Raw genomic sequence first — 14,557 nt, forward strand, 5'->3', positions numbered from 1 at the left:
TGTAGGTCTTTTTGCCTTGCTCAATTTACCATTGCACAAACCTGTTGCCTAAAAGCAGCCTCTACAATTTACGCAGTAAGTAAAGATTCAAACCCACCCAGAATTCTCTCTATTGCCCTCGCCAAGGAGGGGAAGAAAATGGACAAAGTGGAAGAAATATTAAGCAAAGCTGAGATAGATTTCCCAGAGTTACCGCCTCCAGTTCAAGAAAGCAAGGAAGGAACTGAATCAGTGTCTTATTTTTCACTAATTTGAGGGATTTTTGAGGCAGTAGCAGAAAAACATTCTTGCCTCCTAGAATTATCTTCTTGCTGCCAGTAGAGTGTGGGGCCACCCCACCCTGGTACTGGAGCAGCACCCCAGAGCCCCTACCTCACTCCCAATTAATGGGAACCCCCAGAGTGTTCCCATTCTATTCTGGGCAGTCCTTTATTTCTAGATGGAGCAAGGCTGTAAAATTCTGTAAAACTGTTGTGATTTACTTTCTGCTAGACCCATTAGCAAGAGCTTTCTAGATAAATTATTATTGTGGTCAGTGTTACTATTATTATTGTCACGTTACTAACCTTTGGCAAATTTGTTTCTTCTCTCTCGCGCCCTTCCTCACTCAACCTTATTTTCTAGGGGGAATAAGATAGTAGAAATATTCAATACCCTTCCCCTGAATCTGATCAACTTCTGCAAAATCTAGGGCCTAAAAAGTGCTGCTTCGTTATATACTGATAACGATTGGGAATTATTGCTAATTTTTCAGATGTGACCAATGGCCTACCTATTTCATTTGATACCTGAAGCTGATCATTTTTATTTATTTATATTTGTGTATTTGTTTTGAGAGAGACAGACAGTATGAGTGGGGAAGGGGCAGGGAGAGAATGAGAGAAAGAATCCCAAGCAGGCTCCACACTACTGTGAGTGCAGAGCCCGACGTGGGGCTTGAACTCACAAAACTGTGAGATCACGACCCAAGCCAAAACCAAGAGTCTGCTGCTTTACTGACTGAGCCATCTAGTCGCCCCTGAAGCTGATCATTTTTAAACCCCTAAATCTCTACACAACACAATTATTTCTGGTAATAATCATGACTTCAAAATGATAATAATGTCCAGAAAAATAGTGAATTTTTATTTTATTAATCCTTGAGTATAGAAAACATGACAGTAAGATTAAAAAAAAAAAAAAAGAAAGAAAGTAATGAGAGGTTCCTGGGTAGCTCAGTCGGTTGGTTGAGCATCCAAGTCTTGATTTTGGCTCAGGTCATGATCCCAGGGTTGTGGGATCAAGCCTCGAGATGACACGTAATCTGCTTGATATTCTCTCTCTTCCTCTGCCCCTCTCCCCTGCTCATGGTCCCATTCTCTCTCAAATTAAGAAGAAGAAGAGGAAGAAGAGGAAGAATGAAACAGGTGCGCCTGCATGGCTTAGTTGGTTGAGGGTCCAACTCTTGGTTTCAGTTCAGGTAATGACCTCACAACTTGTGAGTTCAAGCCCCCTGTCAGGCTCAGCACTGACAGCCTGCTTGGGATTCTCAGCCTCTTTCTCAAAAAGAAATAAATAAACACTAAAAAAAATAAAATAATAAAGAAACCAAGATTACATTAAAAAATAAAAAATGTGGGGCGCCTGGGTGGCTCAGTCGGTTGAGCGTCCAACTTCGGCTCAGGTCATGATCTCCCAGTTCATGAGTTTGAGCCCTGCGTTGGACTGTGTGCTGACAGCTCAGAACCTAGAGCCTGCTTGGGATTCTGTCTGTCTGTCTGTCTGTCTGTCTCTCTCTCTCTCTCTCTGCCCCTCCCTCATTCATACTCTGTCTCTCTCTCTCTCTCTCTCTCTCAAAAATAAATAAAACATTTAAATAAATAAAATAAAAAATGTAATGGATTAATTCTATGAATTACATTAATTTAATCTCTAAGGGAAAAAATTATACCTGTACATTGTGGCCTTTCAAATAATAACATTATTTGAATAATAAGAGTTTAATTGCAATTAAATAAGAAGAACTCCAACCAAAATAAAGTTATTATTTAACTTAACTGAGATATCTTATGTGTGAACAAAAACTTTTTAGCCTTCTGCTCAGGAGTTCCAGCCTGTTCTAAGCCATGCATTTCAGTGTTTGCCCCAAAATATTTATGAGATCAAGTCTTTGTGAAACCAGGAGTGGTGTATATGGTCAGATATAGTGGTCTATATCTGATTTCTGTCCACAAAACTAAAGCTGTTTAGATATTAGAAAATGTTGTAAAATTACCAAACAAAAATATTCCACCTTGCGGTTTTAACTCTGTCTTGCCTTTTTGTTTTAAGTAGGCTTCACGCTCAGCACAGAGCCCAACATGGGGCTTGCTTGCACTCATGACCCTGAGATCAAGGCCTGAGCTAAGATCAGGAGTCGAATGCTTAGTCAACTGAGCCACCCAGGCACACTGCTGTTTTAAATTTTAAACCCAAATAATGATTCCAAGCAGTTACATAGAATAGCAGAATTGAAGCAAGTCATGTTCTCTTTCTTTATCTTCACAATGACTATGCCAACGTTCATTTCAAATCTTCTGTTTAGATGCATGAATATTAGTACCGACAGGATTTTCAAACACAAACTATCTCTTACCTCCAACCTTCCCAACCTAGCTCAATAATTCTAAACTATGAGGAATGCCAGGGGTCAGTTTTGTAACTGGGGATTTTCTAACTGCCATTAGAATACAATATTTATTTAAACATAGGTAGTAAATAGTGCTAATTTGAATCTTATATATATTATTCAATTGTATCTGGCAATTATTTACAACTAAACAAACATTTTTAGGGAAAAGTATTTTATCATTGACATTGTTTAGAATTACCAGTGCATGATAGGTTTTTATTATGGGTTTTTGATCCTTCTAGACAATGCACCACTGCCTGCGCCCAGGGCAGACCACCCTGAAGACTCATTGTTAGTTGCAATAGTGAGACAGTGAAATTGAAGGGACCCCACTAAATAAAGCTGGTTCTTTTCTTTGCTCCTTTTCCTGCTTCTATTTTCCCTAGGACCTACACCCCTGCTTTACAAGAGCCTTAATGTATGTCCTCCTTATAAAGGTCACAGAGTTAATAATTTCTTTGGAGTCTTCTAGCACAATAGATAACATCTAAGGAGTGACCAGGTGAGGCCATCATGCACATTCTCTAAGACATTGACTCCAGACATCTTGACAGCAAGACCCTGTCTTCAGGGTGTAAGTGACCTATGGAGGACACCTAAGCACTCATCCTTGTTCAACCGGTTACTGGATGCCTAAGAGGACACATATCCCAGGCCCCTATCCTCAGTCAAAACTGCAGACCCCCAAGCAAAGACTCCACTTGTGTTCCTTTTCTTTCCAAGTCTCCCAGATACTCTCTATATCTGCTCTTTCTCTTCAATAAGCACTGCTCTCATTTCCTGCTGGTTTGAGTTTGATTTCCGTTCTGTGCAAAGCCAAGAAGTCTCTTGGCTGGTCCTGTGGAACCCCATCCAGGTCCTCAGACCTGGCCTGTCTGCATCAATACTGGTGTATGATTAAATACATATAAATGAGATACTGGGAGTGCCTAGGTGACTCAGTTGGTTGATCCTCTGACTCTTGATTTTGACTCAGGTCATGATCCCAGGGTCGTGTGATGGAGTCCCTCATTGGGCTCCATGCTCAGTGTGGATCCTGCTTAAGATTCTCTCTCTCTCTCTCTCTCTCTCTCTCTCTCTCTCTCTCTCCTGCTGCCCCTCCCCCCAAGTTTCTTGGGTACTACAGACTCAAGTATTTAGGTGAAGTTTCACAGTGTTTACAACTTACTTGCAAATGAGTAAGATACAAAGATTCCCCCCACATCACATGTAAACACAGTGATAATGAAAATATGGTGAAATGGTAACAATTATTTAGTAAATACTTAGTAAATTTAGTAAATAGTAACCACTGTACTATTCTTTAGTACAATTTTTTGAAAATTTTGAAATATTTTTGAAATTATTCAAAATGAAAAATTGTAAAAAGTACTTTATCCATTGGTAAATTCATTGGTAAATTCAGTGAGAGAAAAATATATATGGATATATACACATGTACATATTGTATTTTTCAGTTACATCTGATGTCAGGTTTTCCTCACCAGTTTTCTTTTTTTTTTAATTAAATTTTTGAAAATACTTATTTATTTAGAGAGAGAGAGAGAAGGAGAGAGAGCACAAGTAGGAAGGGGCAGAGAGAGAGGGAGAGAAAGAACCCCAAGCAGGCTCCATGCTGTCAGCACAGAGCCCGACTGAGGGCTCAGCCCCAGGGAACTGAGAGATCATGACCTGAGCCAAAATCAAGAGCTGGACAGTTAACCAACTGAGCCATACAGCTGCCCCTCCTCACCAATTTTCTAACATAAGTTTTTAAAAATCATATGATTCAAGAAGTTTGAATTCTTTTAATTTTTTATTTTATTTATTTATTTATTTATTTATTTATTTGAGAGGGAGAAAGAGCGGGGTGGGGGGGGTGGGGGGGGGTGGAGGCACTGGGTGTGAAGGGGGCTCAGCACTGACAGCAGAGAGCCTGATGCAGGGCTTCAACTCATGAACAGCAAGATCATGACCTGAGCCAAAGTCAGACACTTAACTGACTAAGCCACCCAGGCGCCCTGAAAAATTTGAATTCTTAAACAAAGAATTGTCATTTTTCAGAAAATTTAGCTGGTAAATGTAGAGATCATCTATAGTTTTTGATATAATGACTGATTGTATTAAAACAATATTGTGCTTAAAATTATAGCAATGTAATTTTCTCAGTTTGAATAGGGTCCCAGTTGATTAAGTGGGGTATTGTCTATAGTTTCAAACCTTAAAAGGGACTTTCTTTGTATATCTATTGTGCCTAGGTAACAATTTTTTAAGACTCAGTTCATGGGGGGCCTGGGTAGCTCAGCCAGTTATGCATCTGACTCAATTTTGGCATAGGTAATGATCCCAGGGTCATGGGATTGAGCCCCAAATCCCACGTTGGGCTCTGTGCTGTCAGAGATTCTCTCTCCCTCCCTCTCTCTCTTTCTCTTTCTCTCTGCCTCTCCTCACCTTGAAGCCTCTTGTGCTCTCTCTTTCTTAAAACAAAACAAAACAGTTCATAAATTCTCCATTTCATGATATCATTTTTATATGATAGTATAAAATTAGCTTGTTATATTAATTTGAAAATCAATTGAAATTTTGTTTTTGATTTTTTTCATGTTCTTTTTTTTTTTTTAACAAATAGACTTCATTTTTTAGGCCAATTTTAGGCTTACAGCAAAATTAAGGTGAAAGTAGAGAGTTCCCATGTACACCCTCCACTGGACACCAAAGCCTTCTCGACGATCAATATCCTGAACCAGTATGGTACATTTGTTATACATAATCCATGAGCCAACTTTATCAACCAAAACCCATTGCCTACACTAGAATTCACTTTTGGGGGTAAATATTTTATGTTTTTTTTAATTTTTTAAATTTTATATTTATTTTAAAAATTTCTTAATGTTTTTATTTATTGAGAGAGAGAAAGAGAAAGAGAGAGAGAGAGAGAGAGAGAGAGTGTGTGTGTGTGTGTGTGTGTGTGAGAGTGGGGGAGGGGAAAAGAGAGAGGGAGACACAGAATTGGAAGCAGGCTCCAGTCTCTGAACTGTCAGCACAGAGCCTGACACAGATCTCGAACTCGTGAACCTCAAGATCATGACCTCAGTCAAGGTTGGACGCTCAATCAACTGAGCCACCCAGGCGCCCCTTATGTTGTTGTTTTTGTTTTAATGTTTATTTATTTTGAGAGAGAACGCATGGGGGTGCGCGTGCATGGGGCAGAGAGGGAGAGAATTCCAAACAAGCTTGGCGCTGTCAGCACGGAACCCAAACGGGGGCACAATCTCACGGTTCATGAGATCATGACCTGAGTGGAAATCAAGAGTCGGGACTTAACCAAGTGAGTCACCCGGGTGTCCCCATTTTATGGGTTTTGACAAATGTATAATGACATGCTCTCCATTTAATACCATGCAAAATTGTTTTCAGCTTAATTTTTTTAATTAAAATATTTCCAGGATATTATTTTAGAAAAAGAGTTAAATTCTAGAATTTAATTGGGGCGCCTGGGTGGCTCAGTTGGTTAAATGTCTGACTCTTGATTTCAGCTCAAGGTCTCATGGTTCCTGAGTTCAGTTCCTGAGTTTGAGCCCCCTCTGTGGGCTTTGTACCAACAGCACAGAGCCTGCTTAGGATTCTCCCTATCCCTTTCTCTGCCCCTCCCTCTTGCTCTCCCTCAAAAATAAATAAACTTTTAAAAAATCAGTATTTATATTGTTACTAGAACTACCAGTTCTGTCAGTAAATCTATTATAATAGACTTCTGTTATATTGCTTATTTTTGTGGAACTATTTAAAAAAAATTTTTTTAACCTTTATTCATTTTTGAGACAGAGAGAGACAGAGCATGAATAGGGGAGGGTCAGAGAGAGGGAGACACAGAATCTGAAACAGGCTCCAGGCTCTGAGCTGTCAGCACAGAGCCCGACGCAGGGCTCGAACTCACGAACCATGAGCTCATCCTGAGCTGAAGTCTGCTGCTTAACCGACTGAGCCACCCAGGCGCCCCCAAATATTTAAAAAAAATTTTTTTTTTTTAATTTGTGGAACTATTAATATCACTACCATAAACAGGTACTTTGAACTGTTCATTTGTGTACACATAGAAGTTTTCACTAAAGTGTTATCTACTTCCACCTAAGTTCTTGCTTTCAAGTGAATATAATTAGTTCTATGGTATCAAATAAGAAAGCCAATCCAGATTTAGGTAAATAGAGATTTTATTGGAAAGGATTAGGCAGAGTGGGTAGGAGGGGAGGGACCAATGCAATAGGGAGAACTCTGTGACAATAGATCTGCAAGTGTCTCAAAGGTTAGAGAGGGAGGAGTAAACAAGAATAGGATGAAAGGGTGGGCTGGTGTGATTGGACAGTAGATGCAGAATGTTATGCCCTGAGGTCAGCCTATTTTCAGCTGGGTCCTTAGGCAGGGTTTGGCTGGCTCAGCCTGAGGGTGGGTCAAAGTTTAGAGGTCTGCAGAAAAAGGGAAACAACCTAAATGTGATTAACAAGCACTTTCTAATTCCATGGGACAAGCAGTTCAGCTAGTCATTTATGGAAATTTAAAGGGTCTGTGTCTGGCCTCATTATAGGTAAATAAGGGGTCACGAGTGAGTTTTACCTAAGTTACGTGGGGAACTTTGGTTCTTTGCAACAAGCAAAGTTCCACAACACAAAGAATACAGGATTTCTTAACTTTGACCTATTTTCCAGAATCGGTAGTGTTAAAGAACAAAAATTCAACTGAGTAAATTTAAAGATCTGATTTGCTTTATTAATCTGTTCCTGAACTGGGCAGCATCCCACACAGCAAGTAGAGGGGAGCTCCCAGGAACAGAAATTGTATAAAACTGAAAAGTATTTATAGGAATGAGGGTGGGGCCAGGAACGTATTAGCAAAAGAAAAGGAATGATTGTTTCAGGCTGGGTCACTTTCCTGTGGAGGGGGAGGGTGGGAGAGCAGGGGGGTTTACCATAGGCAGATTGCCTCATCTTCCTTTGGGGGTTGGGAGGACAGGAGCAAGCGACAGATTACCTTCTTGGTGCTGGCCAGAAAATTCCTGACTGACCGGTTAAGACTACATTTCTGGGGAAGGTTGAAATTGCAATTAGGTTAAGTATTAAGCCCCAGTCTGGTGACTTGGACTAGCATAAGTGACTCCATCTTGTGCCTGTGGTTTTCTTTTTAATATTGGGTGTAGGTAATGATGAAGTTTTGGGGCGATGGGAGGGTTCGTGGGGTTTGGAGCTGACAGCCAAGAAAGAATTCTTGAAGACGTCTTTGGTGCAAAAAGGGGATTTTATTAAAGCACAGGGACAGGACTTGTGGGCAGTAAGAGCTGTACTGTAAGTGTGGGGAGTGACAGTCTTCAGGAGTCAAGGGAGATAAAGTCAAGAGGGAGTTCCTAAAGGGGTTTTCATATGCCAAAGGCTCACAGATTATTGGAGGCCTACCTATTGTCAAACTAAGGTTGTTTTTCCCTCCAGCAAAGCATTAACATTAAGATGGTAGGGAGTTCCCAGACTTTTAGGCTGCTGATGGGATTGTCTTTCTCTAGTAAACTGGTGGCGAATCTTACCAGTTTAACCATTAGATTTTTGTCCTTTCTGGTTTTTGTGTAGCCAGGAGTGTCCAAGGAATACCATACAAGTCCCACCTGGGTGGAGGGGGGGGGGGGGGCGGAGGGGGCACTGTTAGCCTGAACTTTGCCTTCAGCTTGCCCCATGCTCCCTTATCAGGTAACATTAAACATTGTCAGTCCACCATTTTGTTCAGGACAATCATACCATTTGCACCTAAAACACTCAGAGGATCATAAATCTCCTGACTGGGTAAAGCAGTGTCTAAGATATGTCTCCTGAACACTGGCAAAATCAGTTGAACCATCTTTTAAGAGGTGGTGGCAAAGGTCAGTTGTTCTGGGGTCACTCATCTTAAAAGAGGGATGCCTAAAGTGAAAAAGAGAAACATTAATGTAAAATATTATATTACAATCTAAGATTGGAAGATGAAAATCTTTCTATTATGCAGCAGTGTTCATTGAGTTCCTTGAAGCTAACATATAGATGATCTTGGCAATGCTGTTCCCATTCAGACTTACTTTTTTTTTTTTTTTTTTAATGTTTATTTTTGAAAGAGACAGAGCCTGACTGGAGGAGGGGCAGAGAGAGAGGGAGACACAGAATCTGAAGCTGGCTCCAGGCTCTGAGCTGTCAGCACAGAGCCTGACGCAGGGCTCAAACCCACGAACCACAGAATTACTTTTCATGTAAGGCCATACATGACTTGAGCATTTTGCTACACTTCCTTAGTGGCCTAAACAGTGAAAGAGCAGACCTAGGCCGGCCGACTCCATTTTGTTCTGTGTCCTCCATCTTGTTCTGTATCCTCCATCTTGAGTGACTATGTCCCTGACATGGCCGCAGAAAGAAGTTCCTGCTCAAACCTCAGACCACGCCTCCTCCCCTTGAATAACTTCCTGCTCACCCGTTCAAACTTCCCGATCAAACCATGCCCGGCAACCTGCGAGACGGGACTCTGACCCTTCCCCAGCCAATCGGCTGAGGCCATGACCCTTCCCCAGCCAATCGGCTAAGGCCATGACCATTTCCCCACCAACTGCCCCTAGATCCCTATAAAACCTTTGTGCTTATGAAACTTGCTCTCTCTCTCCGGTATCTCACTGCTGTGTCGGTGCAGGTAGGGGATTGAGCTCGAGCTAGCTCGAATAAAGGCTCTTTGCTTTTGCATCGGACTCGGCTCCCTGGTGGTCTTTGGGGATCACGAATTCTGGGCATAACAGTGACTTGTCCAGAGAGAAAACTAGTCCATGTATAGACTGCTACAGTGATGTTCTTTCAAGTACATATGAAACAGTGAGGCTTTAATTCTCAATGCTTCTACAGACCTTCAAGAAAAAGGCCAGCTGTAAGGAACCTAGAGTTGGGCCACCTGGCTGGCTCAGTTAGTAGAGCATGCAACTCTTGATCTCAGGGTTATTAATTCCAGCCCCATATTGGGTGCATATATATATATTTTTTTTATTTTTGAGAGAGAGAGAGAGAGGGAGACAGACAAAGGGGAACAGAGAGTGTGAATTCGGTTCTCTGCTGTCAAACTCACAAGCTGTGAGGTCATGACCTGAGCTGAAGTTGGATGCTTAACCGATTGAGCCACCCAGGTGCACCAAAAACAAAATCTTTTTTTAAAAAAGGAAGGCAACCTGGGGCGCCTGGGTGGCTCAGTTGGTTGAGCGTCTGACTTCGGCTCAGGTCATGATCTCACGGTCCGTGAGTTCGAGCCCCATGTCGGGCTCTGTGCTGGGCTCTGTGCTGACAGCTCGGAGCCTGGAGCCTGCTTCAGATTCTGTGTCTCCCTCTCTCTGACCCTCCCCCGTTCATGCACTGTCTCTCTCTGTCTCAAAAATAAATAAATAAAAAAACATTAAAAAAAATAAATAAAAAAGGAAGGCAACCTAGAGTCCCAATAGGGACCTGAGTAGTCAGGTCTTTTTCTTTTTTCTTTTTTTTTTTTTTTAAGTGAGCTCTAGGCTCAATGTGGGGCTTCAACTCAGTCCCAAGACCAAGAGTCACATGCTCTACTGACTAAGCCATCCAGGAGCCTCCTGAGTAGTTAGGTTTTAATTCTCAAAGCTACGTCAAGAAAGGAGGGAGAAAAATCTGAAACATTAATTTAGAGAATTGTGGCCAATGAAGAAAAATGGAAGAAATGAAATTTGGTAAAATGTGGCAATGAATGAAAGATGACAAGATGTAGTCCAATTTACAGGTAGGTAACATGTTTTAGATATATTTTTTCTTACCCATCAGTTACCTCCAATTAATAAAAAGGTACAATAAAAATCAAAGACAATACATAGAACTAGAATCTGATAACCCACAAAAGTGGTATAGTTTTCTAATGAAACAAAATTTTTCATAACAGTTTACCACACCACCTTCTGATCAAAGACAATACTAAACAAAGATTATTTGTGATGATAAAATAAGGCTAGTCTCACTAGATTTGGCTTGATTATATGCATAGGTATAGCAAGAATGGTAATTTACCATGATAGACCTTTATTTAAAAAAAAAAATCAAAAAAAAATTTTTTTTAATGTTTATTATTGAGAGACAGAGAGACACAGAGCATGAGCAGGGGAGGGGCCGAGAGATGGAGAGACACAATCTGAAACAGGTTCCAGGGTCCGAGCTGTCAGCACAGAGCCTGACTTGGGGCTTGAAATCACAAACCGCAAGCCTAAGTCGGACCTGAGCTGAAGTGGGATGCTTAACCTACTAAGCCACCCAGGCGCCCCAGGAAAAAAATTTTTTAATGTTTATTAATTTTTGAAAGAGAGAGACAGAGGGAGACACAGAATCCGAAGCAGGTTCCAGGCTCTAAGCTGTCAGCACAGAGCCAGACGTGGGGCTCAAACCCACAAACCTTGAGATCATGACTTGAGTCGAAGTTGGATGCTTAATCAACTGAGCTGCCCAGGTGCCCCGCCATGATAGATCTTTTTAAGTTTTCTTCGCTGGAAGTTCTCATAAGGAATCTCAGATTGAACTTTTGTTGTTTTTAAGTTTATTTATTCTGAGAGAGACAGAGATAGCATGAGTAGGGGAGGGGCAGAGAGAAAGGGAGAGAGAGAATCTCAAGCAGGCTCCTCACTGCCTGTGGTGGAGCCTGATGCAGGACCCAAACTCACAAACCCTAAGATCATGATCTGAGCCAAAACCAAGAGTCCGTCCCTTAGCCAACTGAGCCATCCAGGTTCCCCTCAGATAGAACTTTTAAATGTCTTGCAAGACTGGGAGGCCAAGAACTCACCATCAGATTTTACTGTAATGCCTTTAGATTCGGATGAATTATTCTCTTTTCAAGGTCCCGAAAATATCATCAGTTTCCTGGGCCTGCCAGGATGTGACCTTCTTACTCTCATGTAAGGCTAGGGACTCTTTAAGCCAGATACCTGGCTGGGTTTTCCCAAGAAAGCTTTGTAGGCATTAGTTCCATAAAACTAACCTTAGCTCCTATAAATGCTAGGTCATATCTAATTCTGTGACTATCATTCTCAAATATGCTATTTCAGTCAAAGCCTTGGCTATGTAACCAATATTTCCAATCATGCACTGTTAACAAAGGGGGAAGATTCTTTTTAACCTATGCAAACAATTATGTTGCCATGAAAATAAGAATACTCAATAAGAATTTCCAAATTCTGGAGGGTTCAGGCAAGAGGGAAAAAACCAACTGTTTTATTTCTGTTTACAAAAGCACATTTATTAATTTCTTATGAGTTATAGGTAGAGAAAGAAAAAAGAAAAATGGGTTCATTATATGCAAAAAACAGAACAGGATCCACAATATTACAAAAAAAACCCATAATCACCGTTCCTTAGTTCATTCAGCCTTATGTAATTAATTCTATTTTGCTCAATCTTCGGTTAGCAATCTCATGAACCCATCAGCTAGTACAGACTAGAATTCTAGAAATCCTGACTCAGTCCAGTAGTATGGTCTCAAAGTTATTTAAGCAATGTGATCAGGGGCCTGTATCCCAGAGTACCTGGAATCATCTTTTCCATGGTTCTCCTTGAGTGTTCCTTTTTGATAAAGATGAGTGGGTACTCCTATGAATTTTCTCTCATTTTTCACCTTTAATTTGACACTTTTTTCTATGCTCCCAATAAAAGATTGTTGTCAGGAGCGCCTGGGTGGCTCAGTTGGCTAAGCAACCAATTTCGGCTCAGCTCATCATCTCACAGTTTGTGGGTTTGAGCCCTGCATCGGGCTCTGTGCTGACAGCTCAGAGCCTGGAGCCTGCTTTGGATTCTGTGTCTCCCTCTCTCTATGCCCCTCCCCTGCTCATGCTCTGTCTCTCTCTGTCTCAAAAATAAATAAAGGTTAAAAATAATAATAATAATAATAAATCAAAGATTGTTGGGAAGAGTTTTTGGAAAAACCTCACTTTTCCTTTCTATCTTTCTCTCCTTTGTATCTCTTGTACTACTGACTCAGAATGTTCCACTTCTGACATTTTTTTAAATGTTTATTCATTTTTGAGAGAGAGACAGAATGTGAACAGGGGAGGGGCAGAAAGAGAGGGAGACACAGATTCTGAAGCAGCCTCCAGGCTCTGAGTTGTCAGCACAGAGACAGCAGGACACAGGGCTTGAACCCACAAATAGCTAGATCATGACATGAGCCGAAGTCAGGCGCTTAACCAACTGAGCCACCCAGGTACCCCTGATATTTCTGACATAACCAAATGTGCATTGTAGTTTTCCCCACACCAAATCTCTGCAACAGAGAGAATTATTTGTGGGGAATCCAGTGAGGCATTCTATAATTTAATTCAATTCTAACACTATCTGCTTGGAGATAATGCCAAATACCACAGGTTAAGAGCTCAGTCCCAAAGGCTGACCCCACTTCAGGTGCCAATCAAAAGTAGTAGGTCCCAGAGTGTCTGGGTGGCTCAGTCAGTTGAGCAACAGACTCTTGATTTCAGCTCAGGTTATGATCCCAGGGTCATGGGATCCAGCACTGCGTTAGGTTCTGTGTTGAGTGCAAAGCCTGCTTGAGATTCGGTCTCTCCCTCTTCCCCTTTCCCCACTAGCTCTCTCTCTTTAAAAAAAAAAAAAAAGAGTGGTAGGTCCTCCGGTTACCCACAACTGCTGTCCAATTTTCTCAGGTGCCACTAATTTGCTAGAGTGGCTCACAGAACTCCAGAAAACAGTTATGTTTACTAGTTTAGTAAAGGATATGGTAAAGGATACAGATGAACAGCCAGATGGAGAGAAAAATAGGGTGAGGACTGGGAAAGTCCCAAGTGCAGAGCTTCTGTTCCCATGGAGTTAGGGTATATCACCCTCCTGGTGGATATATTCACCCACCGGAAGCTCTCTGAACCCTGGAGGCTTCATTACATAAGCATGATCAATTACCAACTCCATTTTCAGCCCTCTCCCCAGGATGGAGAATGAGGGATGGGGCTGAAAATTCCAAGCTTTTATCATGGTTTGGTACTTCTTGTGACCAGCCCCCATCCAGAAGCCTACCCAGAGTCACCTCAATAGAACAAAAGATGATCCTGGTGATCTTATCACTTAGAAATCTATAAGAGTTTTAGGAGCCCTGTCTCACAGATGGGGCAAAAGACAAGAATTAGAACAAGAGGTGCTCATAGCACTCTTTTTACTTAGGAAATTATAGTGGTTTCAGGTGCCTTGTGCTAGGAACTGAGGGCAGAGAGCAACACATATATTTTCTATTATCTCATAGCAAGCAACTTCAATGTAGTTTCTAAATGGGAAAGGAGGAATCAAGAAGATATAAGCATGTGAAGCATTAAGACATATTCTTTCTGCTAAGAACTGAGTCCTTGGTATTTTGAAAGGGGTGTGTGATTATTAGGTGTCTTACAGGTTTAAGCTAACTTCTGTAACATGACAGATTTGGAAATCAAAATTCATTGTTCTTCCTTCAAACAAATTTAAAATTTTTTTTTAACGTTTATTTATTTTTGAGACAGGGAGAGACAGCATGAACAGGGGAGGGTCAGAGAGAGCAGAGAGAGGGAGACACAGAATCCGAAACAGGCTCCGGGCTCTGAGCTGTCAGCACAGAGCCCGACACGGGGCTCGAACTCACGGACCGCGAGATCATGACCTGAGCCGAAGTCGGATGCTTAACCGACTGAACCACCCAGGTACCCCTCAAACAAATTTAAAGCTAAACAATTTTGAACTCCTAAGATTCTATTTTGTACTGTTAACTTAAAAAATGTCTTAAACTGGAGTTTTCTGACCATTTAAAGATTCAAATAACAAGGCACGGAATGGGCAAGAAAAAAATAACACCTGTAAATAAAGGAACATAGTTTTCAGGAAGTTGAGAGCTACAGTCTATCCTTTGGGTCTTGGTTCAGTA

Source organism: Prionailurus bengalensis, chromosome A1, assembly GCF_016509475.1.
Source record: "Prionailurus bengalensis isolate Pbe53 chromosome A1, Fcat_Pben_1.1_paternal_pri, whole genome shotgun sequence".
Classification (NCBI taxonomy): domain Eukaryota; kingdom Metazoa; phylum Chordata; class Mammalia; order Carnivora; family Felidae; genus Prionailurus; species Prionailurus bengalensis.